Source organism: Anser brachyrhynchus (genome assembly GCF_964034855.1).
Source record: "Anser brachyrhynchus genome assembly, chromosome: 9".
Taxonomy (NCBI): domain Eukaryota; kingdom Metazoa; phylum Chordata; class Aves; order Anseriformes; family Anatidae; genus Anser; species Anser brachyrhynchus.
The window spans coordinates 3469709-3497598 of NC_137703.1; the positions used below are offsets into that span (position 1 = coordinate 3469709).

General features: G+C 38.2%; 1 protein-coding gene and 1 long non-coding RNA gene across 2 annotated transcripts in view; both read left to right on the forward strand.

The window, feature by feature from the left end:
* LOC308199620 (uncharacterized protein) overlaps positions 1–27890 on the forward strand; it is a 372210-nt gene that overhangs the window by 315269 nt on the left and 29051 nt on the right. The window contains exons 32-33 of the mRNA XM_080604046.1: positions 17526–17578; positions 27760–27855. The gene's annotated coding sequence lies outside the window, so the exon portion shown is untranslated. The remainder of the gene's footprint in view (positions 1–17525; positions 17579–27759; positions 27856–27890) is intronic.
* On the forward strand, positions 2103–14857 carry LOC308199622. Its single transcript, XR_013954747.1, has 3 exons — positions 2103–4311; positions 5259–5467; positions 13836–14857. It is a non-coding gene; the product is annotated as an uncharacterized lncRNA (long non-coding RNA).

Here is a 27890-nt window from a genome sequence, read left to right on the forward strand (position 1 = left end):
ATTCACCTCAGATCTGCTCTTGTATATGTGTTGTGGCTTCTCTCTGAACGAACGCTTCCAGTTGATACTATCAAGGGGAATGCTAATATAATATTATATAGTCAACACGTATCTTGACCATTTTTTCCAGTCCAGCAGTATAAATGTAGCCAGCCTTCAGTTAGGAAAGTAACATGCCATTAGGCAGCCGTACGTCTGTGCTTTTGTAAGGTTTTTGATACTAATTTTGTACTCTAAACCAACTAATTTATTGTAATCCAGAAGTCCCCCAGCCCAGCTGCGGCCCTCTGATAAGGGTTACTCCAGCCTCACAGCTGCCACACAGCCGCCCAGTTTAAGAATGGGTCATCCCGTGCCTGGGGCACCAGGGAATAATTAGACTTCACTAACGTGGCAAGTGCTTGTTGTGGGCATGGGCTCTGAAGTCATGTGCTGTTAATTAAATCTGACTTCAAAAACCCTCTTGGAATGCCCAGAACTGTGGTCAGTAAGGAGCGGCTCTTCATTTTAATTATGCAGCTGTAAAAATGCCAATCTAGACCTTACAGGATGAAGTGTAGAAATTCAAGGTTTGCATTACCAATTTTATCACAAAGAAATCATTACAAATCTTAAAGCTAAAGGTAGCTTATGGAAATGCTGACTGAAAGAGACCTCTCCCTCAGCTGCTCCATCCCACCGCCTGACCACGGTTCCAACCACCACCGGATCAGGTCGGCTGTTCCCTTGTCTCATTGAATCTTGAGAACTGCAAGGATGGAGATGAGTTGCCAGGCTGAATTTCTACATTAGCTAGCCCCCAAAAATCAGAAACTGAAACACAAGTGTCTGAATTAATTTGTATTTTCTCTTTCTATTCAAGCTAACATCTGTGGCCTTTGAAGGAATCTAGTGAAAGGGAAACGAGCAGGATTTTGCATAAGTAAATTCATTAAATCCAGTCTCTGAAATTCTGAAGAAACAAACAGATGGTGAAATTGGTACTGCCTGAAGTGTCAGTACATGAAATAATGGTAAAATACACGTATTTGAGAAAAATACCTAATTCCAGTGTGCCACTATCTAGCAAAGGCAAAATGGAATTAATGTAATGATCATTTGGAATATGTTATTCTGCATTTTGCTTATATAAATGCTGTCAACTGAATGCTACACAACATTTACCTTATTCACAAATGTGAATTTTAATAGAATGTTTTTTTTGGAAAAGATATTTGCATATGCACTCATATATTTTTTTTTTCTGCAAGATAAATTATTCTCTTTATTACATAGGAGAAATAAACTGACTTCCCACCAGCATCCATAGAAATGTAGTTCAAAAGTCCTTATTATGTAGAGGGATATTAGCATCTCCACAGAAAATAAGAGGCTGTGATTTTTCCTTTTATTTAAAGGAGTTCTCTTTTTCCTTTGCCTTCATACCTGTAACTTATTGAATTTGCAACCCATTTGGTTTTGAAGAAAGTGTAGAAAAAAGGTGAAAAATTTTTGATATATTTTGCAACCACTAAACATCTTGCATCCAGGAAGTATTTAGGCATGTAAAGAAGACACCTCATAAAGCCAGGAAATGTTTGTTACGTTTGGAAAAATACCTTTGTAATGAAATATATCTGTACATGTTGCATAGGATTTGAGACAATAATTTATACAGCCTAAAGTGCATTCGCCTATTTTCAGTTTATGAGCACAGATATACTGGGAACAAAGATCTACCGTCTGAGAAGATAAGTGCTTTTTAGAGTTCTCTGGGGTCTCTAGGGTTTTAATTAGGGATTTTGATAGCTTTTGTATAGTAGCTTCTAAGACCTTTTTACTTCAAAATAAAACCCAGGGTTGGTTTGGTTTTTTTTTGTCCTGCCTTGATCCATTTTAAGGCCAGAAATAAAGGTGCAAAGAGTCTCTCTCAGTACTAACGAGTGCCTTTCTAAAACTTTGACAGCATATATAGGTAGGTATATGAATATATAGGGATATTATATATATCAAATAATTCTAGTAATTTAATGAATCTTATGTTTGTGCCCTGAACATAGGCACTGGCAGGTAAATGCGGCAGTGTAGGCCATCCCATTCCATGCAAGTCTTGCAAGGTGAGTGATGGGTATATATCTATCTATCCTGCTGTCTCACATCTGTCACGTTTCTTGTTCTGTTGATTAAATTGTGTTGGTTGGTTGTTGTCGAGGTGGTGGGCTTTAAAAAAATGAATGTGCATAAGGACTTTGGCATTCAAGCTATTAAAGTTTAAATGAAGACATAGCGTGCTCCCTGACTGGTTGTAACAGCCTCCCGAGCCCCATCAATCACAGCAGCCCGAGCCGAGGCAGAAGAATGAAGATCTTGTAACAAAATGTGTAAATATATAAACAGTACTTCTTAGGAAGAATTCATGGTGTCCTGCCCTTCCCTCCCAGCACGTTTCAGTATCTGTCCCTGCCCCAGGGGCTCTGACCACGCCGTGAGAGCACCCCATGTCTCAGCCCAGGTTAGCAAGGTCCAGGGCCACCTGCATGGGCGTCTCGCAGTGCCTGCTCTTGCAGAGTTGGAACTGAGACCCTTTTTGCAGCAGGTGGCTTGGGCAGAAGACCTCAGTGTTAGCCCATGTCCAGCTGCCCCAGGCCCCTGTGGTGCCACGAGGTGGGAGGCCCTACGTGCAGTGCTCTGGGTTGAGTGAATTTAATTCTTCTGGGTTTCAAATGAGCGTTCGTTTAGGTATCTCGAGAGCTGAGTGATACTCGCAGTTAAGCGGTTTTATAAGGATTGAAATTAAATGTCTCAGAATATCATTATCTGACACTGAAAGCTTGTGCCAATGCTGAAAGTGGCTGCACTGGAATTACGAGAGCTGAATTAGATCACATGCTAAGTGACAGGTGAGCTTAATAGGTTTTGACTGACACAAGCAGAGGTGGCATATAAAGACTGCATTTCTCAGCCCTGTACTCAGTCTGATTACAGGCAAGATATTATAAATTCCTTCTTTGCAGAAGAGCAGTGGCTCTGCGAGGGCTTGGCTATTAAAACTGGCCCCCATCATAGGCGCTGAGCGTTCAGGGCAATGCAGTCACCCTGAAAAGCAAAGTTTGTTCATGTTTCCACTGCAATTACAAAGCTAGAAACATATCAACAACCATGCCCTTCACGCTGTGAATTCTTTCTATTACAAAGGCAAATAGTCATAAGAAATAAAGAAATAGAAAGGGGAAAAATTGGCTGTACTCCCAGCTAACTATAACTTCCAGAAATTGTGGTTCTGCCCAGCACTAACACAGACTCAAACAGCTAGAGCAGCAGTGTGAGAAAAACAAGCAGATGAAGAACAAAAGAGAGAATAAAGCCGATGGATGATATGTAAAACAGGCACCATTTTCTATCAGCAGTAGTTCTAGAGGCCTCATTTTAGCTGAAAATGTTAGGGAAGTGTAACAATTGGGTGAAGGTTTTTTAACAGGATGAGGAAGGTGATACAGGTTGCGCGGAGCAGTTTTTGTTGGGCTCTGGGACTGACTGGGCTCCCTTAGGTGCCCTCCCATTTTATTGAGGAAGGCTATTGGGACTGCTCTGAACTGGTGAGAATAGAAAAGAAGCTGTAGTTGCCGTGTCCTAGAAGCTGCTGTAAGTGTAACCAACCTCAGAGACCTGAGGTCAACCTGGGGCACTGTGCAGCTAGCATGGGGAACCTCCAGCTGCTCGAGGCTTCTGCATGCAGGAACTGGAGCTGGCAGCTCTGCTGTGTGATGTCTGAGAGGGAAGGGGCGTTCAGGCAGCCAGAGGTACACCAGAACTTCTATGAGCACACCCGATGCTCTCCTCGCCCCTCCTGTGGCTTGGTGAGGAGTGTGCTGTGCTCCAGCACCGCGCTTGTCCAGCTCCAGAGGACTGGCGGACAGCTCTGCCACCAGAAGCCTCGTCAGAGATTAGAGGGATGCAAAGTTCCTTTCGCTGCAAATAATTCACGGTCTTTAGTTTTCATAGCTGTTTCGAAATGTTGTCTTCAGCTGGAGTTTAGGTGATAGCTCTGTCAAAAGCTTTCTCAGTCAGCGAAACATTAATAAATAGTTCATGGCAAATATCATAACACATGTAATATAAATATGACTTATCCTTGAAAAAGAACATAATTCAAAGCAATTGTTGACAATCTGATTCAGAAAGGCTTTTCCCCCACTGCTGTGCATCATCTGCCAAAAGAAACTCCCAAGACTTTGGAAGTTAGACTCAGCGCGTGACGTGACGGGAAACAGATGGCAAACTTCACAGATTTCAGGTTTGGGCTATGCTGGGCAGCAAATTTCATTTTTTAAGGTAATGGTGACCTCATTTTTGAAATTGCTATCAAAGGGTGTTTTTCGTATAAATGTTTAATACTTTAACGTGAAGTGCTTGAATACTGGGGGTTCATAGGTTCCCTCTCTGTTCTTTTGTTTAGTTTTTGTCTTTCAAATTAAAAATAGATTTATTCAAGAATTTTATTTTTTTAAAAAAATAATCCAAAATCTTTGCTTAATTTTTAAATGTTTAATAAGATAACTATTACTGTAAGATATATTGCAGCTTTGCAAATTATGGTCCATAATTGTGTCGTCCCTATAAGAACCAGTTATATGTGTACAATCTTGAGGGCTCTGACACACATTGTAGAAAAGGGTTGGGTCTCATAGGATAAACCTATGACGACAAACATGTAATACCAGTGTAAGATGATAAAATTATTTAGCAAGTTTAATTAGACTGATATTCTTCCTCTAAAAGGACCTTTACACAAAAATATTTGTAACTAAATTCGTAATTGAATATTTGTAAAAGCCTTGAAATCAACAGAAGAGCTATGTCTGATGTCTGGTATCTTCATCCACAAATACATGCCAGAAGTCTTTATGGATACAAAAAGAATTCATGCTATCCTGTATTTTTATCTTTTATATTTGACTAAGTTATAAATTAGGAGAGAGCTACAGATTTCTTGGCTAGCGTTCTTTGCAACCCTGAAAATCATTTAAGCATCTCATCCTAAATCTGCGTACAGTTAAAATCCCCTTTGACTTCAATATGCATTGGGCTTCACAGTTGCAAGCATCACCTGCTGAATTTGGCAAAGAGTACCTACTCAAGTGAACCAAAAAAAATATATTTCATAATGTTGTCATAGAAATTCAATCTTCTGTCATTATAGAACCCCAGAAAGTGCTACAGGTAGAGCTAACATTGATGGCAAGATCTCTTTATCTTGTTTTCTTGTTTTTTGTATTAAGCGTAATTTCTTTGGGAGGTGTGTACCAGCAGCCTTACAGGAAAAAAAAATCATTTGTGGATTTTTAGTCTTCAGAGTAAAAATTCTAACATGAAGAAAAGAGGTAGTGATGTGAACTAAACTTCCCGCAGCACATTCTTCTCTGGCAGAAGCTGTATTTTTGCAGATAGGCGACTTTGTGGAGATAAAGACATTGATCTCAGGAAAAAAGTGAGTATGTTTGCATCGGTTTTTTCAGAGGGTGAGATATGTTCATGGGAAGGGCTTTACAGTGATGCTGCTCCTGTTGGGGCAGTGGTACAAGAAAGAGAGTGCCCAGAAATTCAAGGTGGGCTTCCAGGGTGGTATTGATGCCTTGTCCACACTGGCTGTGTGAGCTGGGAAGCCTGGGGAGCAGACGTTGCCAAAAAATTTCTGCTTTTCTGTTTTGTTTCCAACCGGAACTTTTTAAGGTTGGCAGCAGTTCAGAACAAAGAGTTTCTCTGGTGACCCAGGGCCCTCGCAGATCCGTGTCTGTTTTCCAGCTCCTTCCCAGATGCATTTGTGGTCATTTAGCCATAGCTTCTGTCCGCCCTGCCTGCCCCAGTCGGTCATGCTGGTGCCCACCTGGCTTTCACAGAGGTCGCTGCGTCTGCTCTGAAGAGACTTCAAATGCTCTAACTGAGGAGCTTCTAAAATCGTGGCATTTTATGAAGCCAAGGGTTTCAGTTTGGCTTTGGGCACATTTCTATCAACTTGTAAGCATGTGCTGCAGTTCTTTTTATTGAATGACAGGTGATATTACAGCAGTCAGTCAAGCGGCTGTTTTAAGATGCCTCAGATGATTTGTCTATGCTGCAGTGATTCATAGCTCCATTTTTATTTTATAATAAAGAGAAAGCAAGGAGGATTCTGTCTTCTGCTGCAGTCCTCACTATGCTGGATTGCCTACCTGTATCCATGACCCCTTTTTATCCTATTTTAAAGTTCAGCAGAAAAATAAATGTGAAGTATCACAGGAACTTCTTTATAAAATACGTATCTTGCACTTGATTCTGGCAATTGGCTCTGTGTTGCCTGCAAGTTGTCTTTAATACCTGGCTCTGTCTGGAGGGAGCTTTTGGCACCTTAAAGCAAATGCGGTGCTAAGCTGCCAAAAGCTTGCTTTATCCAAATTCCTCAGTGTTTGAACTATTTTTTTTCTGCAGTATGTCTCTGCTTTGTATTTCATCCTGCAGCATGGCCCGTTCTTTGGGAAAAAGTGCCGGCTCTGATACATCCCCAGCACCAGGTAGCTAAGTGTGCTAATGACGTGTCTTGTCCAGAGCAAAGCATTACTTCTCACAAAATATTACTTTGTGTCATGAAACAGCAAGTAGAGTAAAACTGTGATAGATGAGAGACTTTACATACAATTTCACACTTCAGGTTCTGATTTATGAATGTTACTGATTTTACCAGAGAATTATGTGTTCTGCAGAAATCCTAAGGTTTAATTATTAAAGGTGGTGCTCATGTACAACTCCGAAGTGAAGTCATAGCTTTTTCGAAAGTTTTCCTGTAAAGAATTTGCTGGGTTCTACACAGATGTATAAAATGAACTTGCATAGAGGAAAAAGAAAAAAAAGAAAAAAAAAAAAAAAAAGGATTGGTATCGTCTCTGCTTAGGACAGTCCAAAAGACCATAGGTGTGGATCAATATGCAGTTAACACCATTAGATCGTTTCATGCAACATCAGAGGGAATATCAGAAAGCAAATCTAAAATAAAAAATCCACTGTGAGTTGTAGGTAACTGTATGGAAAACATAAAGGCAACTAAAGGTCGGACTGCAAAAGAGCTTGTATGTGGAGCTCCGTGCGTTATGTGGAGGGGTAGGTGCATTCTCAGTCCATTGGGAATTCCTCCTGTCTTCAGTCAAGCTGGGATTCTAACTAAAACATGAAAAAAAATGCTGTTATCATCTAGACCAGCACCCATGACTTAATTTCCTGGTTTAAATTAACTCATGACATTTAGGAAATATTGACTGGAGTAGAGAATTCTGAGCATTAAACAATCAGTAAAGCATCATGATTAATTCTAGTCGCTATTTTTTAAAATATCTCTAATTTTAACTATATTTTTCTGTACCAGTGTCCAAGAACTGAATCTTATCTCTGTCTGCTGGCCTGAATAATACATTTTCGATCTTGTTCACCATGTAGTTTCTGGTAGGCTTTTAAGTTTGTTTTGATTTGCACTGCAAGGAACTCTGAGACTCAAATACAGAATTTCTGAAGAATCAATCCAAGAACAGATCTTATTTGATGTTTTCTCTAGTCCTCTGGAGAAAAATAGAAGTATGCTAATGAAACTGGCTGAAAAAAATAAAAAAAAGGGACATATTGTAAAAAGAGGAGGGCGGCAATATCACAGAGAAATTTGTGGATGACATTTGACAAATAAATAGTAGAGGCTGTTTAAAACCTAAGAGCATGAAAAGCAGTGTTATACATTGAAGAATGAACAATTTGGAAATGAACAAATAGGAAAACTTTACTGGATGGAAATGATTGATAAACATGTGGAGGCATCACTCAAACTGGGACAGGTGTAGAAGATAAACTGTAGGGGTCTTAGAAAGGGAAGGGTAGATGGGAAATAGAGAGCAAATGAGTATGGGCAAACATTGTGAGTGGTCAGTTTATAGTGGCTTAATTACCACTCACCAGCGTGGTCACAATAACCACACCGTGTGTATTCTCTTCCTGCTCCTGTTGCATTGTGCAAAGTGCTCGTTCAAACTGCCCGCCACGTGGTGGTGGCCCACCCACAAAGTACCTCTGGACAATCATCTCCAGACTGACCACGTGCAATCACTAGTCTTTATAGATAATCAAGGTCATTCTGTTGTTTGCCATGTGCATTTCCAGCTTTCCTTTTCTAAACGAAGCACCATGATCCCAAATAAATGTTTCTTATGGTTTCACCTTTTATTAATAAACCTATAATCTTACAAAGAAGAACCTTGTTAGTTGCGCAATGATCTGGTCTTTATAAATTTGAGTTTGATTGGCATTAATTACACTTTCTTAGTTCTATGCTTGATAAGCTTTATATCAATCATTGCCTTACTTGACCTGGAATATCTATCAGGATGATAATTGTATAATTACCTTGTTGTTCTGCTTATCCCATTTAAATATTGATAAAACACTATGTTTCTTCTGCTAATCCAAAAATTTGCTAGTGATTGAATAGGCATTAAAAGCCAATGATAATAAATAAGATTTGTTTAAAACTTACCAAAGGAACGGGACTTTCCCAGTCTGATTTTACAGTGCCTATATTTAATAACCGTTGCTTGGCATTTTCAATTAATTTTGAAAAATAAAGTGACTCATCATCTCATGAACAGAGTAAATCTCTTGGCTTTTAGCAGAATAACAAGTAGTCTACTATACAGTGAATTTATCTGTGTTGTTACTTATTCTACCATTTTCGTCTAGTAATGGAGAAACCCCATTGGAATTGCTTATGTCTCTACCATGCATTAGAGTCTTTTGAACTGTGGGATGGATGTTGTAAATATATATATATATATATGTATATATTTATTTTTAAAGCATGCGTCTAAGGGCTTAACCCTATCTCTCTTCCTTATCAGTCTTTCAGTTTCCAACTTCTGCTTCAAATTCATTACATTGTTTTCCAGTTTCTTCGTACAGTCATGTATGTTATTTAATTGCTTTTCCTTCCCAAGCTTCTTTTCTACACACACACACATATATATATATATGTATATATATTCAGGTTTGATTGATGCTGCATCTTTTCTTTATTATTGGAGATACTTGTAATTTCAGTCAAAAGCAGTCAGTTACAGGTATAACTTACTGGTTGGAACTTCATTTTGGCATTCATAAGGGGCAGAAACATTTTAAATACCAAACTACAATAAAAATCTTGAGCCAGACATTAAAGCTTGTAGTTTATAATCCAAATCTGATATAAAAAAAATCACAGGAAGTTGGTCATCCAAAATTCCAGTCCTGTTCAGTGTTTTGATCAACTGTTTGCATATCAACAGGCTGAGAAGACCTCTTCTTTACAGAAAGCATAAAGTACATTTTTTTGTCTCTCTCTTTTTTTTTTTTTTCTTTTTATTTCTTATTATTGTTTGGGGGTTTATTACTGTTCTGGATGTTTTGGGGTTATAGGGTTTTCCTTTTTTTTTTTTTTTTTTTTTATTTGGTGCCCTAAAGAACAACAGCTGCTAAATACTTTTCTTGTGTGTTAGCACAATGCTTTGTAAGTACTTTGGGGCATTTTCATAAAAATTGTGAGCTACAAGATGTTGTTTCCTTTTCCTTTTGGCTCACCGATCCTTCCTAAATTATCAATTTATAAATTAGATTCAATGACCTTTACTATTCCAATGAATAATTTCCATCAGGATTTACTAAAAGCAACTAGGTCAAAAGCACCCATTGAGGGGAGCTAGAACATTTCATGTTACCTAGGCTCCTAGTACTGGCATATATGCAACTTAAGGTCTCTGTATGTTTTGCTTAGTTTTATTTCCATCGTTGTGGTTTTGTGTGTAATGAGCTCATTCATTCATTCTTTGTACCAAACTTTTTATTGGTTTTGTACCTACTCTAATCATTCTCTCTCCTAGAAGATTTTTCAGTCAGATTCAATTCTTATTACACCATATTTGTCTAGAGAAGATGGACTAATAGCCCCAAAATCAAAACAATCTGCCTTAGAGCACTCATCTAACCAGTACTTCATGTTCCAATTTTTAGTTAGGGTGATGCCATAAAGTCACATAAATACTTGTTTTCTTCTGTTATGGAGTTACCCTAAAGTAATCTACAGCCATTTATGTTCAGAAATCGTTTGTTTTATTTTTTGAGAAATAGCAAACTGTCCTGCTGCTGTTGTGTCCCCAGTGAAGGCTCTTCCATTTGCACTGTGGCATCTCTTGTAGCACAGCGATGCATTCCTGCCTGCCTGGGGTACCTCCATGCGTGTGACCATATTGCTAGTAGGCCTTTTGACCTTCTCCAGCCATACACTGGAAACTTTCTTTTCGATCACATACATCCTCATGGGTTTCTGGGCAGGATATTCACAGGTGAGCTGGAATTGGCTGACAGTGTATTGCCTTTGGAATCGTCTCTCTCATTTTTCCTTGCAAGCTTATCCTTGAGTGCTTCCAGACACACACAGAGCCAGTGGTCCTGCAGTTTGATTTTGTGGTGCTACCCTAATGTGGGTATCCCACTCATTTACTTTGTTCCAATTCTGTCCTTGTTCATTTTTGCACAGCAAAGAAAGGAAGTGGAGACAACATGACACATCTGCAGCTCGCAGCCACTGCCATCACACGATGTGGAGTAAAGCTGCCAAGGAGAAGAGCCTCTTTCAGTCATTTTTCAGGCTCCTTTGTTCATTAGTCACAGTTTTGACAAGCAGCTAACTCTCTTGAAGATTGTCTCCATCTCCATGCTAGAAAGAAATGACAAATCACTCAAAGTTTAGGCAACAAGTTGATCAGAGACTCAGCAGTGATAATGCTGCACTTCTTCGTGGTGGTAACAACCCCAGACACCTACCAAAATAGCTTGTCAGCCCTGCTTCATTCAAGTATTCAAACCACCCAACATACAGGCAGTCAGATAATCTGGCAGACAAATAAAGTGCCTCGAACATGACTGCCTTTGACATCAAAGACTGAACTCCCCATGTCTTCCAATATGCATTTTGTTTGCCTCACCCACTTGCTACTCATGCCACTTGCTGATTTCCTATCCCCTTCTCTGCAGTATTGCACTGACTCAGGATTGATGACTTTGAAAGTTTAAAAAAGCAAAGTTTATAGCCTTTCCAAGTTTTTGTAACATGGTTTTTAATGCATATACGGAGCCAAATTTTGGCTATGTAAGTTCTTGAGTCCCAAAGTCGCTTGAGTGAGTATCCACATTTAGGAGTTAACGGCTTTCAAAATGCATTTGATATCCCTTGGCAATCTTTTTTTTTTTATGAGGATACTTTTTTTTCTTTTTTTTTTTTTTCCATCGCTTATGTCACGTGGTAGAGGAGAGAGCAGTGGCATAAAAAGAGAAGATAATGTGTAGTAAAATGGAGAGAGCTATTAGGCGATTCTCCTCAAATAGGAAAGTTTACCTTGGAATATTCGCATACTAATCGTAGCTCAGGGACACACAATTTTATTAAAATGAAAGCACGGTACTGTAGAGCATGAACTAAATAAAGAAATGATCTTGTGCTCCAGTGACCAGCCATTATGCTATGTAAATACATGATCCCATATGTGCAAACTGTTGTTAGCAAAAATTTGTGTATTTATTTTAAAGTAGCAATGTAGAAAGACTAAAAAAAAGACTAATCATCTCTTACCTAATAAAGAACTTACCTATTTTTAATAGACTCCACTAGCAAGAGACTAGATGTGTATAAACTGGTATCACTGTCAGTACCAGTGTGGGTTCTCTTACCCATCAACAACTAAAGTTTTTCTACAAATAACCCTCAACAATCAGAGTGAAATCTAGATTTTGTGTCCTACCAGAAGTTCTGACATTTCAGTAGTTATTTTTGCTCTGGAAATGTAAAAGTGCTTCCTTGCAATTCAAAGCCAAGGAAGATCCTGGATATTTCTGGAATAACACTTCCCAACATTGTTCTGTTGACCACTTAAAGGCAAGTCCGTGTTACATTTCATTCCCCTATTGTATTGTTGATCGAGAAGCATAGGGCAGATGCACTCAGTCTTGCACAATACACAGTGGACTCTCCCTCCCTTCTCGCAGCGCTTGCAATTGCCTCGACTCAGAATCCTCCCACACCGTGACCTCAGCTGACCAAGCGAGCTGTAATAATAGCTTTCTTCTTTGAGTGAGTATTCATTTTTCAGGATAATCATGACGATTAAAGCCTACCTGTGTTTTAGGCAGGAAATAAAAAATAGCCAGTGTTATAAAAATCTGAAGAATGTTGCCATCAAAGCTACAATAAGCAAGAAAAATAAAATTGCAGGCTCTCACTCCTGTGTTTCTGTCATTGCCCCACGGTGGTGCAGTATCAGTTAAAACACTGGGCTTATGCACTTTTGTACTTCTCTGGTTTTAAACTGCTTTAGAATTTTTGAATGAAATCTCCATTCTTTCCACTTAAGCTTTTATGTATTTGGTGTATCTCTAATGCTGCATTAATTAATTCCACCCTTAGAATAAAATGCTAATATAGTGAAGTGACCATGGGGTTGTATCTTTGTGCAACAATACAATTCACTATTGTTTTACTGTTGTTGAAGCTTAGAAGTGCAGGGATAAATATAACCTTGTGACTCTTGTGCACTGGGAGTGAATAATAAAATTCTGTTTTCAATGTTAAAATAGATAGCAGTATAAAACATAAGATACAAACTGATTGCTTTATTATTTTTGTAACTGCACGGAGTGCCAAAAATTTAGTTCATAGTTTTAATTGCAGGGTTGATACAGGAATCTAGTTAGCTGTCCTCAGTTCCTTCCAAATTATATATCTGGGGGTGTGTGTCTGAAATACAGTCACAATATCGTGTCATTTTTTAGACTTTTTTTGACGGGGATGAATTGGACTGAAATAGCAGAGCTCCGTAATGATCAGTCTGGTTTCATACATATTGAGCAAATACACATCAAAGCTAGCAGCTCTGAGTGTAAGGGTAGCCTTCTAATCCACCAACCATTAAGGCAAAGCAGAGAGCACATGAAACTCTTCTCTTTATGGCGATGTTAATCTTAATATTTCTGTTTTTTATCTTCAGAATGCCATTCTTCAATGGCTCAATGCATATTCTGTGAAACAAAATCCAGTGTATTTCCAGTCAATATGAAAACCTGAACCGTGATGGAGTTGAAGTTCAAATCAAAACTTGCTAACCCCAAAATGCATCGGTTACCACTTATGTACTGAAACTGGGTATCTGCTGTGTTACTTTTAAGTTCTGTAGGAACCCAGAATTACACTTCTGTGCCTTGCTAAACTACTCCAGTACATGCAGCTTGTCGCATTAACCTGCATAAACCCACTGCAGGAACAAGACAGTCTTCCATTACCTGGTGGCAGTGGATGTCATTTGCTGGCAGTCCTCCCACGGAAGCGGCTCAGAAAGCACCATCAGGCTGCTGAGGCCAAAACCGGTGTCCTGGAGCTGGGGGCCTCTAGGGTGGGGTGTGGATGGGATTTAGTTGCTGTGGATGTTTTGGCATTTGGGGGTTTAACTTAAACCTCCTTTGGCAGAGGGAGCCTTTGAATTGGAGCCCAGCATTTGCTCAGGGCATGGTTCAACCACTGGGCTACAATATAAAATACAGGACACTTAACACCTAATAGGTGTTTAGGTTATAAACCTAAATGCTATGTTATGCTATGCTAAATGCTATAAACCTAAATGCTATAAACCCAAACCTATGCAGCTATTAGCTGTTAGGTGGGGCAGGACACCTGACTTCACGGACTCTGTGTGTTTTCAAGCCCTCACCTCATCTGACAAAATTCTTAACGTATTTCAGTTTTACATCTCAATTCTTAACTTGTCCAGGTGCAGAACAGGATGTGAATTGACTGAACAGCACTTGTGAGCATCATTATCTGGTTGATGAACCAGGTTCCTTCTTGAGAAAGAAGTGCTGGAACTACAACCAGCCAAACACTGCTGAAGTATTTTCTACATAATTTCTATTTGAAATATTCTTTTCAGTCCTACTGTTTTCTCTCCTACGGTCTGATAGACCCAAATCTGTCTTCAGTTTTGCTATTTCTTTAGATATTTCTCTTCCCATTCTCACTTTATCCATGATGCTTTTTCTTCTTTTGAAAAGATTTTGCACCGTCCTATCATACTGTTATTTTGTGATGCTTTCCTGTTTACATTTATATCTTTCAGATCAATCTCCGCTTACTTGAACAACAGCTTCCCTTCAAATCGTAGTGCAGACATCCCTACACGCAGGGGAAGGAATTTATCATTCAAATAAACACAAAGAAATGCTTTTATTTCCTAATCACATTTAAATATTATCTCTTCTAAAAATAACCAATTTAAGGTACTGTATGAAAATACAGTTGCTAATGGGTAATGCTTTCAAATTATTCTCAATCTCCTGCATTCCAGGCCAAGTCCAATTTACTTAATTATTGGTTGCATCTTATTCTGACTGTGCTACATTTAGAGAGGAAGAAGAAACTGAGACTTTGATTAAACCTTCATAATAACTAATTGCAAGCCAAAAAGCAGTAAAATTCAGCTTTGGAAAAGTAACAAATTGGATTTTGCTGTGATAGTTTTCTTGTGTGGTACATGCGTAATAGTGTGAAATCACTATGAAATTGCCATTATTATTCTCCTATACAGTACCCAGAAATTCTTTTAATGCACTCTCTAGGTAATTTACTCTGGGGAGCAAGGAGGTGTTACAACATGATAAAATGAGATTTCAGTAGAAAACTGTTTCTGATTTCAGGCTGCTGTTGTGTTCCCACTGGTTAGCATGGCAGCAGAGGCTGCAGAGGCTTTAAGCTCACAGGGAGGCTGGGTTTTGAGTCGGGTGATTTCCATTTAAATACAGGTAAACTATTTCTTATAAATTAGTAAATGTGAACTGACAGTGGGAAAGGATAGGACGCTCTTATTAATCCTTTACGTATGTTATACTTGAAGCTGACTGAGAAATTAAGGAAATCTAGAAAGGCTTATCTCTCTCTCGAAAGAAAATCAGCTTTTTAAGTGTGTTGTCAGCACATGTTACCTCCCCACTTACTGTAACACCTCGCACAAGTTGCATCTGCACTGCATTCATTCTGAGATGTTTTGGTGGGGCAATCCGCACTAGGCATATTGTTTTCTTTCTTCCAGTCAAAAGTGCAGTAATACTGAAAGATATATTTTTCTTTTAATGTATTATACATTATTTGGTCCTGATTTTCCATTATGTTGCACCATTCTTATTGAAGTCAAAAAATTGCACCAGAGCAAAAAGAAAAGGGGGAAACAAGCCCATAAGGAGGTCAAAGAATTGTTCAAAACAGAGGAACAGTGTTTATTACTGAGATGATTATTAAAATTATATTTAATTCTGGGAGTGAGAGTGAGACGAGTACTTACTGAGGAATATTGAGTAGGGTAGCATTGCTTCATATATATGGTAAGAGAAATCAGTCAACAAGTTATGCTAATTGCATCGCTTGAGAGGGATACAGGTTATATTTTTGGAGCAGCATGTTTTAAGTCCTCGTGCGCGTTCATAACACTGAAAGGAGAATAAGCAGAGTCTTGCCTCCCTTTCTAGTGCACACAAGAGCCGTTCCCTTGGTGGTGTTGGTGGGCAGGGACTGCTGCAGGAGCATCAGGCACCAGACATTTCCCACGTACCGGGACCTGTCTCACCCCAAGAGGAACTTACTAGAGCTCTCCACGGAGCAGCACCTCCACAAGCTGTGAGGATTGCCTGTGTCGCTTGTCATGACACTGGGGGATTTTAGGTGGGAGCAGATTCTAGGTTAGCCCCTGGGGTCTGACCTGGAGGGTTTTGGAAGAGCGGAGTTAAAATGTGTTACTGTCTTGCTCAGCATCTCTCCGCCTGTTACAATCTATAGACCGTGAAAGTGATAATTTGCAAACATTCCCATGCAAATATTGCTATTTTGTTTTGTCAATACGGGCAAGTAGTGTTGCTGTGTTTGCAGTAAATACTGCTTGTATACAGTGGATTTGTTTCTGAAAGCTTCAGACCGTGTTGCTGGCAACACGGTCCCACCCAGAAGAGCACTGTGGTCTCACAGAAGAGACGAGAGCGGCTGGCTCACTTGGGGAGGGTCACGGCTCCGGGTCGGACTCACCTGGGCTTTGTAGATCCTCTTATTGAATTCTTTCTTTTCTACTTGGGATAATCTCATGATTTTTTCCCTGGCTCTAATCCAAAGGGATTAGAGATTAGAAATCCCTTAAATCTCAACCTCTCTGATATTTGTGTCTGAGGATGTCACAGGTTACTGATACTGAGCATCTTGTCTTTCCTTTCAATTCTTTTTTTTTCCCAAATTGAATTTACTTCAATCCTTCTCCATTCAAAGTAAAATCTAACTTAATTGTTATAACTCAGAGATATGATTTGAGATATGGTGCTGAGAAGCATACTTCACTATTTCTGCTTTCTCGTGTTGTCCTAAGGAAAAGCATCCAGCAGCAAACCAACCCCAGTGCTGCTGAACCACCAGTCTTTCTCGGGTGACTTGAAAGAAAGAGAGAAAAAGATAGCACTAATTCTCTTTGGATTTTAGAAGACGTGAAAAAAGTAAATCTTCTATAACTGGAGAGTAACAGCTGTCCAACAGTACTTTCATCTAATAATAATTAAAAGTTTTAATTTTAATTATTATTAAATAACCTGTAAAACATATCTAATCATAAGTGCACATGCAAACAAGTTCTGTATTTATTTTGGCTTCTTGTATCTGATCGGTGCTTTTTCAATTTTCAAATTTTCATCACTAGCACACACATGAAATATGTGTCTATCCACGTACCTGGTTTTTCAGGTACACTTCAGAAGATATTTGTAGCCACTAAGGTAATTTATATCTTTTAACCTTTAGTACTTTCAGATGCAACAACAAAACGATATGATTTACAGGTGTCGCTAGACTACTTAAAAAAAAAAAAAAGTCATCAAATGTCTGCTGCATTGTGACAGTTCTCTAAAGTGATTTTTATTTCTCATATTTGCTCTGAAAAGCTAAGAGGAAAGTGTTAGGAGCTTTTATTTCAGTCTTTCTAATGATTCATAATTAACGTCGCAGGAAAATGATATTTTTAACTTCAGATTTGCATTGCACGTCAAAACTGATTGCTTAGTCATTACAGAACTCTATTATCAAAATTCTGTGAAGGTAGTGACTATTTTTATTTGGTTTTCTGTACCTGGGTCCAGCAGGGGGCCGAGGGGAAGCAGCGCCCACCCTTCTGCAGTCGCACAAGGCGGGATGGAGAGCTGGGGTGCACAGAGGGTGTCTGTCAGAGGAGTGATGCTGCTGTGGGCTGGGAGGAAAAGGAGAGTTCAGCGGTATGTTCTTCTTTGTATAGATGTGAACATTGGGCACTTTCATTCTTTACATAGTTATTTACTAAGCAAACACACAGGAAGAAGATACAAAAAATAAAAAAAAGGCAAACAGTTTTATTCTGCTGAAGCCATCCATGAGTTTTGTTAATTTTTTTTCCTCTTTGTTGCAGACGTCCTGAGGCTCAGAATGGCAGTGAGCTTCCATGAGGACAAGGAGTAAAAGGTAGATATCTTTGGTATTGATTTTCTTGTCCCAGATGTACCCAAATCTTACAAAGGGTAAGATTTAAATAAAATAACCACACGGGCAGCAAAACAGTTTTCGGTGCAGAGGCCAACGTGCACAGTCAGGTCGCCTTGTAAACAGGCACTTGCTAGTGGGCTCAGGTCAGGATATGTCTAAAACCCATATTTAGAGGATGGAAGAGAGATGAAGGCATAACATTTGAGAGAAACGCTTCATTTATCATATATTTGATTTCTTTAACCCCACTGAAATGAACAGATGAACTTCCTCTGTTACACTCCAGAGGAAGACTGGAGTAACACAGGATGTAATCAAACCGCATCTTACTTCTGCTTGAACTCACTCCTCATTTTCTTTTCTAATACTGAATGCAGAGTCTGCTAAAATAATAAAAGGCTGTGTTATTTAATACAGAGTTGTTAAAAACATTTAAATCCTGTCTGGATCATTGTGCACATTATTATTATTTTTAGTATTACACAAGTGTATTTCTTGATACAAACAAATGAAATTGCTTTTGTGTATGTAAAATATAATTATACTCCACAAGGGATAAAGCAGTAAACGCCATGTTTAAGTGCTTGATATGCATTGTTTAGCATTTAAACTATTGATTAAAGATGCAAATAATCTGTTCTGCAACATTCTGTAATAATCACATTTCTTCCTAGGAATATAGCCCTACTGCATGTGCTATGTGTTGTTGATGCACCAAGGACTCTAGTACATTGAAACTGCAAAAGATGACTGAGTGTTGTTGGTGTGCATCCCTTGAACTGGAGGCAACTTTTCCTCAAGGTTTCTCTGGAAACTTGAGAATGAGTTTCCCAAACTAGCTGATTGCTAAAATACGGACAACCAGAGGGAAAACTATGTTTTCTCTGTCTGTAAAATATGTGCTAGGGATGAGCTCAGGAGTTATAAACCGATGGGCTTTACTTCAGTACTTGGAACATTGGCTGAAAAACAGCTATAGAGTTATAATGAGCATGATATTATAAGGACAAAACAGCACTGCTCCCAAAAGGAAAATTCTCTTTCCTCCAGGATGTCAGCAAAATAACAGATAACCAAGAAGTGATAGATATAATTTATTTTGGGTTTTAAAAAGCTCAAGAGGCTATTAAGGAAGCTCAGAGTAATCACAGGGTAGGACATAATGGACTTTCATGGACTAAAAACTGATTAAGAGAGGGAAACAAAGAATGAAATAAGTACATTTAGCAAGTTAAAAATTGGACTGAAAACTTAATTCTATTTCAATATCTATTGGATTTTATTTATGGCATTGGATGATAAATTGTCATAAATACACCCAGGATTCCAATAAATGGTCAGCAAAAAGTCTTTTCTGTCAGTCCAGACAAACTGCTCCTCATTTTGTTTTTTGCAGCTTCACTCAAATGCCATTAGTTATCATCCTCAGGAAATCTACATAGCTGTAGATGGGAAAAATTGTTATTAATTGATGGCTTAATAGGTGCTAAAGTCCTAAAACTCAACCTTTGTTTAGTTAGTTCTGTTATTAGAATGACAGCTAATGTAATAATGAATATGGATACAAAAATGTAATTAAATGTAATTAAAAAAATTAGAGATGTTATGGGGTTACAATAGATCATCCAGTTTACGTTTCTGTCCAAATAAAATACATTTTTTCAGGAATGCTTTTGTGTGTGTTGTGGAAGCAGCTTTTGAGTGAAACTTGTAAGTGGCAGCGTTTCATGAGCATTTCATGATTTTTGCTTTCTCTGATTTCATGGGTTGTATTGTTATGGCTTGTATATACCTTGAGCTCTTAAAATCAAATATTTTGGCTTGAAATACTGTTCTCTGAACATAAGACTGTTTCATAAAACAAGATGTGTTTCATTTTTAGTCTCTAGGTTGCATGTGTGTGTGTGAATTCATGCACACACATGGAAAGGAAGGGTTACACAGTTTTCAATGGCAGGAGATGTTTTATGTGTTGGATGCACTTTGCAATGGCTGTCACGTTTTGGGAAGGTTGCAGGAAAGCTGTCAAATGAATGAAGGGCTTTTACAAAACCAGATAACAATATATTAGGGTGAATAATTTCCGAGAAAGAATATTTTGACTGAATATTCAGAAAAAGAGCTTTTAATTCAGGATAGTGAAAGACACAAATGGTTTACAGACAGTGGTTAAAGCCACTGCTTCACTGGGGATTGTCAGAGCTGGACAAACATCCCTGAGGGTGGATGCAACAGCAAAGCTAATTTAATTCAGAACAGTTGTCTTGAAATTTTAGCTCAATTATTTTAATTGGTGAGACAGTTCAGGCTAGTGAGTGGTTGGAGTCTCCGCTTTGAGGGTTATCAAAATAGGCAAATGTGCTCTTTGGGACAGTTGTAGTTGTCTGAATTTCTGTTATTAGTGGTATTATGAATTTTAGCTCCTTAATGAACTTCTCAGAAGCATTTTAAGTCTCAGAATCCCATGCCCTAGCCTCTCCCTTGTTACAGCCTTGCATCATCATAACTCTGTAGCTCTTCTTCAAGGCTAATGTAGGTCTTGGAGATCCTGCATCAGTTTCAAGGAATGGTTTTGGTTTGGGCCTTGGTAACTTTGAATAGCTGTAGTCTTTCATATAAAGCTTCCATTATTGTTAGAATGGCAAGGGTTCATTCGCTGTGTTAAATTCCACAGATGTATTGATTTTTGTCATATGTTAGGAGGTGTTTCTTAGTCCCATAGGTCTTTTTAGCTTTAATATTGGACAGTCTGAACTTGTGTTTGACATTCTGTAAAATTATGTTTCTATGTCTCTCTGAGGGTTGAACAGAAGGTGAGTATGTTCTATCCCTACACCTCAGGATGTTTCTATTTAATGACGTTAACTCCCTTTTACTTAATTAGGGACTTAGTGCTATCAAGACAGTCATGCAGATTTTATTACAAGTGTGCAGAGATGCTGCTTCATTCTATTCCTTGGATGGATGAATAGTTTTTGACGCAAGTCTTTGTGAACACCTTTGTTCTTTATTATTTTATAAAGAACACCTAGTGTGCTATTTCAGTGGAAAAAAAAAAAAAGTGCTTATATGTACCAGGGGATGATGATTTGATGTAACAATAATAATAAAATATGCTGATGTGATCGTATCATTTTCATTGTGTGCGGGTGGAAACTGAAACTTCTGTTTTTGATGAGATGCTGATGATGAATAATCAGCTTCGCATCCTAGAGAGGTAAACACAATCTGTGTTGGAATGTATATCAAGGGAAATCCTTCATGTATTTTCATGAGTCTTTGGGCATGGGTGATATTCTTAGATTCTTTTCCAGCTTGATTCTCTTTCATTCAGCCCACTCATTTTTATTACAGAGGTCGGCCGCACATCACAGAAGGGTGGGGGCTTGGGCTAGGTCTGCCCTGGCTGGCAAGGAATAGTTACATAAATAATGTTTGCAGCTAAGTTTTTAATATTATGAAAGCAATGTTGTAGAACTGGGCATTCAACTGCCACTTCACCTGAAAAACACATTAAAGGCTGCAGTGATGCAGATACAGCTTAAGCTTCACATCAATCTCATTCTCCACCTAGGCATATTTCTGAAAAAATGATGATAAACACATCCTAAGTCATCTTTCCATATGATCTTTTTTAATACTAATTATTGCACTAAGCATTCAATAAGTAAGGCAATTTATCTCACATCCCAATACCACCTGAATTTTACTACCTGTATTCCAGGAGACGTTTTCCTATGTATTGAAAGAAATTTTGCCATAATGTAGCATAATGCAAAAAGGTAGTATGTAGTATGTCCAAATAGATATGTTAAGAACACAGAAAGAACAGCTTGAATGGTAGAAGTAATTTATATAACTCTGTTAGTGAAACTTGTCATAACTTTATTTTTCCCTCTCTAATTTTTTTGAACAGCTGTGTGGTCCTCCCCTTGTGTTCACCAAGTAATTTTCTCTTTTTAAGTAAAAATTCCTAAATGATTTTCTAGATTTTTAAAGTTCTGATGGTCCTACTAACCAAGGGTGTAAAAGATAGCATATAGAGAGAAAAAAGACAGAGAGGCCTGAGACTATCTTCCTAGTAATGAGTATCTTAGTAATGACCACTAAATGCTGCAGTCACTGTAAAAATTGGAATAAGTTACAATGATGTGCAAATTAACTACGAGAAACATAAGTGTTTTAGAGTCGTACCTGGTATTTGAGTCCATTCTTCAAAAATTCATTTTTCATTTTTAACCCATAATTAAAAAAAAAAAAGGCAAACAAAAAAAAAACCCAAACAAACTAAATTGTTGGGTTGTAAGTGGTATGGGCTTTCTGTAGGATTCTAGAGTGCTGATTCAAAACAGGATTTTCAGTTTCAAAGCAGTTCAGATTTTCCTAAGTGAATGAGATGTTTTCTTATTTTTTTTTAGTTATATATTTAATGATATAAATTTTACTTGTTGTCCTACCACAGCAATTTTTGAGGCTAATAATACTGATGCTGACGAAATCTCTCTTGTGCATTTTATCTAGCGTTATCATGGTGTTTAGAAATCATTTGCAGAATGTAAGTCATCAAAATGGTAATGTTTATGGATTTGTTTGCATTTAGTTGTCTGTTTTCAAGAATATTGGAATTTGTCCATACTATTCTGATGTTGCCGTATAGCTTAGCCTAGATATGAACAAAATTCCTTTTATCATAGTAACATATGCATCTTTATGATTTATGTATTAATAAATTATCTTTACTTGAAGTCAAGGTTCTAGTACTTAGGTCACAAAGACAATAGGTGGAATAAGTACTAGAATTTAAGATGTTAAGTATGTGTTTGCATGGTTAGTGATGGATAACTAGTGGTGTATGGGGGCATTTGGAAGACACCAGACAAGAAAAGGTATTTTATTTCTCTGCTGTGTTATGATTCACTATAGTCAGGATATTTTGAGGGTAGTGGCCAGATTCTGCAGACCTGTAACTTTTAGGTATGGCTGGCATAAAAGTAAGCTGATGAAACTAGCTTCACAAGGAAAGTACTTACCAAGCAGTTCTTCCCTTTGACATTGACTTCGTTTTTTTTTTTCCCCCTAGAAAAAACACAATATTTTAGTGGTTGTTTGTTTTTTGTTTTGTTTTGTCTTGTTTTGTTTTGTTTTTTTGAAACATACTGTTTGAAACATACTATTGATTTCCCAATAAAGTGCAAAAGAAAGTCAACATAATTAAAACAAGGGCAGCTGTAATACATAGAACATCTAGAGTTTACCAGGGGGAGATGACAAAACTCCCAATTTCTGCAGCATGGCTTTACCCCCAGCGGTACCTCCTCCAGAAGGCAAACTGTAATCATGAAAGAGTTTGTGGTGAATGTTCACTTTCAGGCTGGGTAACAGATGGTGCTCGGGTACCTATGACTAATACAGATAATTTTTTCCTCTTCATACTGTGAGTGCAACATATTCCAAGATCCAGAAAGCCATTATGCCTAGGAAAGTAGCTGTGCTGCACAGAGAAGCAGTTCTTTTGCAGACCACTAAGCAGCTGGTGTGTATTGAGTACTCTGCTTTAATCTCTTTTTCTGACTTACTGCCCTAGGTGTTTGAATCTGGCATGACTTGTCCCTCTCTCTTCTCTGAAATCCCGCCGCGATCGCAGGGAAAGTCTAGAAACCTGGAACACACAGGTACTGTGTGTTGTCTCCTGCAGAGCCAGTCCAATTCAGCAGTGCTCAGGTTTTGTTCCTTACATACTAGTCAAATGAAAAACGTCACTCTTCATTAAATCTCTTCTCTCTCATGTCCATCAGAGAACACACCTTTTAATTGCTTTCTGGTGTTATTTGAAAAGGCAGGTGCCAACTGTGATGCTATGTATGTCACCATATTTTGGGCCTGTTTCATAGCTGTTACGAGAAGATGATGTGGCAGTGAATGGTGTGTGAATCTGGCTTTAATCACTTCGCTAAAGCAAAAGGATCATTATTTTGGTGTACGTAATGTCAGTGTAAGATATGAACCAAAATCTTCTGGATTGAAACTTCTGTTTTCATCCTTCAAGTCGACAAATGTCAAAACTGTAAAAAATAAGATGAAATTTGTAAAAGCATAAGGTCACCATAAGCATGCAAGTTTTCTTGTATTTTTAGCCAACAGTAAAGTTAACGCATTGCACCAAATATTAAATCTTTAACGATTTGTACAAAAGTTTTGTACAGAAACAGTCCTGTATAAAAGTCCTGCTGGGAAAGAAGAAGCTAAAAGCTGAAGGTTTTGTAAACCTTCAAACCTTTTTCTTTTGTGCTGCTGTTGGTTTATCGAATCTTTTTGAAAGCAAGAGGGTTTCAATTCACGTTGTAAAAAAACTTATTCTTTTCTTACCGATACTAAAGCCTGCAATGGAATTATGGTATGAGTAAAGAATTATGTCCATATAGTATTTTTGCTTTCTTCTATCCTCACTTTGTTTCTTCCATCAGCCGTTTTTCATTATTATCCTAGAAACTAGATTCCCGTGGCAAACAGTTTGTTTTTTATGTGGAAGGGGAGAGAGAGGGAGATGGTGTGCTGCTTTTTTTTTTTTATTTATTTATTCTATTTGCAGTTCCTACTGCAATTAAAGTTTGCCCAGCGAATGGGCACACCATAAAGATATAAATAGTTTTATTGGTAACGGCTGTTCTAGGAAGGAGCACCAACAGGTGCCTCAGGCCTGAGTGAAGGGCGGAGGGGAGGACAGGGAATGCTTCCTGCGGTAGCCACTTGGAAGCATGAGGATAAATGGCTGGAAAATGGATAAGAAATAAAATCAAAATAATAAATATGCAGTTGTTGAGTTGTTGTAGCCAGTATGCTTGAACGAGGCAATCTGCTGCCTCCTAACAGCTTCAGCTGGAGGTTCCCCGTTAAAGGCTGAAACTCCAACCAACCACCCGAAAACAGAAAAATGCAGAGCGCAGAGATGTTTGACTCCAGAAGAGCCACGGTACAGCTGTTCTCTGCCTGTCCCACTGCTCCTGACAGCAGCTGCCTCCTCGCTGGGGTGTCACCGGACAACATCTGCCGCATCTCTGTCAGTCTGGAAGGCGGCGTAGGTTCCCCGAAGCAGGGCCTGAAAGCTGTGCTCTGGTGCCGAGTTCCCGCTGACATGACGGAAGTCAAACACTGCTCAGCTGCATTGAAGAATTATTTTCTTCATTAAATTCCTTTACTAATTGATCCGTAATCTCAGCTTAAAAGCCTCCTGGTAAAAACTCACGGCTGCCATCGGCTATGAAATTATACAATCCTTAGTTTAAATTCATTAAATAGTTATGTGGAAAGGGGAGCAAGCCATCTGTAATAAGCTAAAATTGCTGACACAGTACTCATAATAGGTTCTTTCCCAGAGGTTTTTATTGCAGTTATATAAGAAATCATTGACTTACGAAGTTCAAAGAAACTTTCAAAATAGATCTTTTTTTTTTTTGTTATATTTTTGAGAGATGTAGCAGGAGACCATGAAGATATTGTTCATAATAATTAGAGCTTTGGAACCTTGGGAAAATATGCCTAGGGACAAGGGAAACTAATTTATTTACAGGCAGTTTGAAGACTACTTTAAATTGGAGGAATGCACTTGAAACCAAGTTGGAGTAGCCACTGTCTCTGGAAGCCACTGCCGCTAGGTATGAGTTAGGCCTTTTCTTTTAACAGTAATCCATAGGAAAATAATAATGCAGACCTCAGCTATAAAACCTTCATGCTCTTGTGCAATGCAGGCTAGATTTTGGGTCCTCTCTCACATCCCATGATACAACAGGTAACTCCGTAATGAAACCAGTGGGATTACTACGTGGGGAATTCCAGGCTGTAACTGAAGAACATGGAGTCACAGTCTGGAGCAGAAGATGCCTTCCTCTGCTTCCAGCATGAGCCCCATGTTGCAGTAAATAATACAACCGATGGTTTCTCCGTGTTGGACAACAGAAGTATTGTGCTGGTCAGCACGGTAGAAATGAAATCCAGGAGCAGAGCAGGCCTGGCGGGTTTATTGGAGTTGGTTCAACTTGAGGTTAGAGGACAGCATTGGAAACGAGCTGGGGAAAAGAGCTGTTCATATAACTCTTTTACCTTTCTCTGTGGGCTAGCTACAAAAAAAAATACCACTCTGGGGATTTGATGTACTTTGTTTCATTATTCTTGTTACAGCAAACACTTAAATAATGCCTTTTTTTAGCTCAGCTCTATCTCCCTGACTTGGGCATTTGTTGCATTATATTCCAGTCCATACTTTCTAACCTCTTGATCATACAGCTATTAATATTCACTCTGGGCCAATGCTATCACTCAATGTGAATAAATGCGCTGAGAAATGGTTTCTTTCACGGTCTCCACTGCAAATGACATCCTGACCTCTAGAGCAGCAGATTCATTAATTTTGGCAGAAAATCACAATTTCTATTTTGAAAGTATTGATTTCCCAAGAAAATACTGAAATGCCTTGTCATTAACACCTATTTAGACAACTACAGCAATAGTATAGCTAGGTCATTTATGCAAGATTAACCAATTAATGCTGCTCTTTTATTTATTTTTTTATTTTATTTTATTTTTTACTTTGTAAGAGGAGGCCCTGTGAGCACATATACAATAGCCAGTGAACATCAGTTAGATTTTTTTTTTCATCAGCATCCATAAATAAAACTCGTAGCCTCAGGGAGAGAAAATCCAATTTTCTCTGTTTCAGGAAAAAGTCTGAATAGTCAATGAACCTTGCACCATGCCAACCCACGTTCAAGATTACTTCAACTAAATCCAGTAACAGCTGTATTTTTTCTTCATTTTTTTCTTTTTAGTTGAGATCTAGAAATGTAAGCAAACAACTTCACAAATAAATCAGGACCCAATAATAGTAAATAGAATTTAAACAGCAGTTACAAAAAAAAAAAAAAAAACGCAGAGTTTACAGAGAAAGGGAGTTAAAAGGATCTGTAGTCCTTTACAGTTGCAATATCTGAGAATATTTAACATAGATTATTAATATTTTTTTTTTCAGATTCTTAGCGAAGATTTTCTTTTAGAAAACTGGTGGAATGGAGATTCCCCAGAATTTTAATGGGCCTATCCTGTAAAATCTGGTCGGCATTTTTTGTCTGTAGCTTTAGACTTTCCTATGAGATCAGGTGCCTGCATCTTGACTATTTAAATGTAATTCCTTGTTTGCTGAGCCTGTTGCATACAGATGCATGATGGATTTAGTCAAAGACTCTAAACTGTTTCTGCTACAAGTGGTAATGTTCAGTACCTACTGTTCTGTAACTGTATTGAACTCTATTAGCTACAGCTCCTTTTTATTCATGAAATTATTTCTAGGTCCATTCTATAATGAAAACATAAATAACTTAGTTTTAACCATTTTTTTTCCTAACCAATTTTAGTACATTTTAGTTTTATCTAGTTCTAGTTAAGAAATAACAATTTCTAATTCAGTATCCTGCAGGTTTTTGTTAAGTTTAGACTTGCATGAGTGTGCCATCATTTAGCCATTACATGATAATGGCTAAAGCTTCTGGGAGCATGCGCTTGTTGATTTATAAGATTTATATTCGTGAGTATTCATATGGAGTTCAGATTTAAAACACGCTGTTGTAATCAGTGTCATAAAATAACTTCTTTCAATATTCTCTGTCAGCATCAAGTACTGGAATGGTTATTTGGTGGATTAAAAATTATTGATAGAAACTTTAGGACATGCTGAGGATCCGGAGGAGATAATCTGTTTTATGATTGTGTTAAGTTAGCTCTAGGCCTCCATCAATGCTTAATTTTATAAAAAAGAAGAGGACTGTTGCCTTCAGAGGGATTCTTCATAGTGCTTGACATTTGAAGAGGTGAAAAAGTCTTTGAATAATTGCAGTTATCAATAATGTGCCTGTCCTGTCACTCTTATTGACGAGTGATGGTTTGAGGGACAGTTCCCTTATCTGTGACTCCAAGTTATAAAGGAACTGCCATTTATTCTTTCCATTATCTCTCCATACCAACATCTGACGTTTTGTGAGGAGGGAAAGCTCTTTCTGTTCCACCTGTCCCGGCTCAGCAGTGAGACTACTTGCATATGTGAAATACGCCGTGGGACTGGGTATCTTTCTCCGTACTTTTACACTAGCTACACAAACTTTACTCCTCTACAGGTCAGAGATGCAAAATCAGAATGGACATGGTAGAGATGAGCAGGATTTTGGAGCACCAAGAAAATGGCAGGGTCTGGCTTCAGGTTTTGGAGGAATGTAGGTTGCTCTATGTTCTGTTTCTTGTCCCTTGT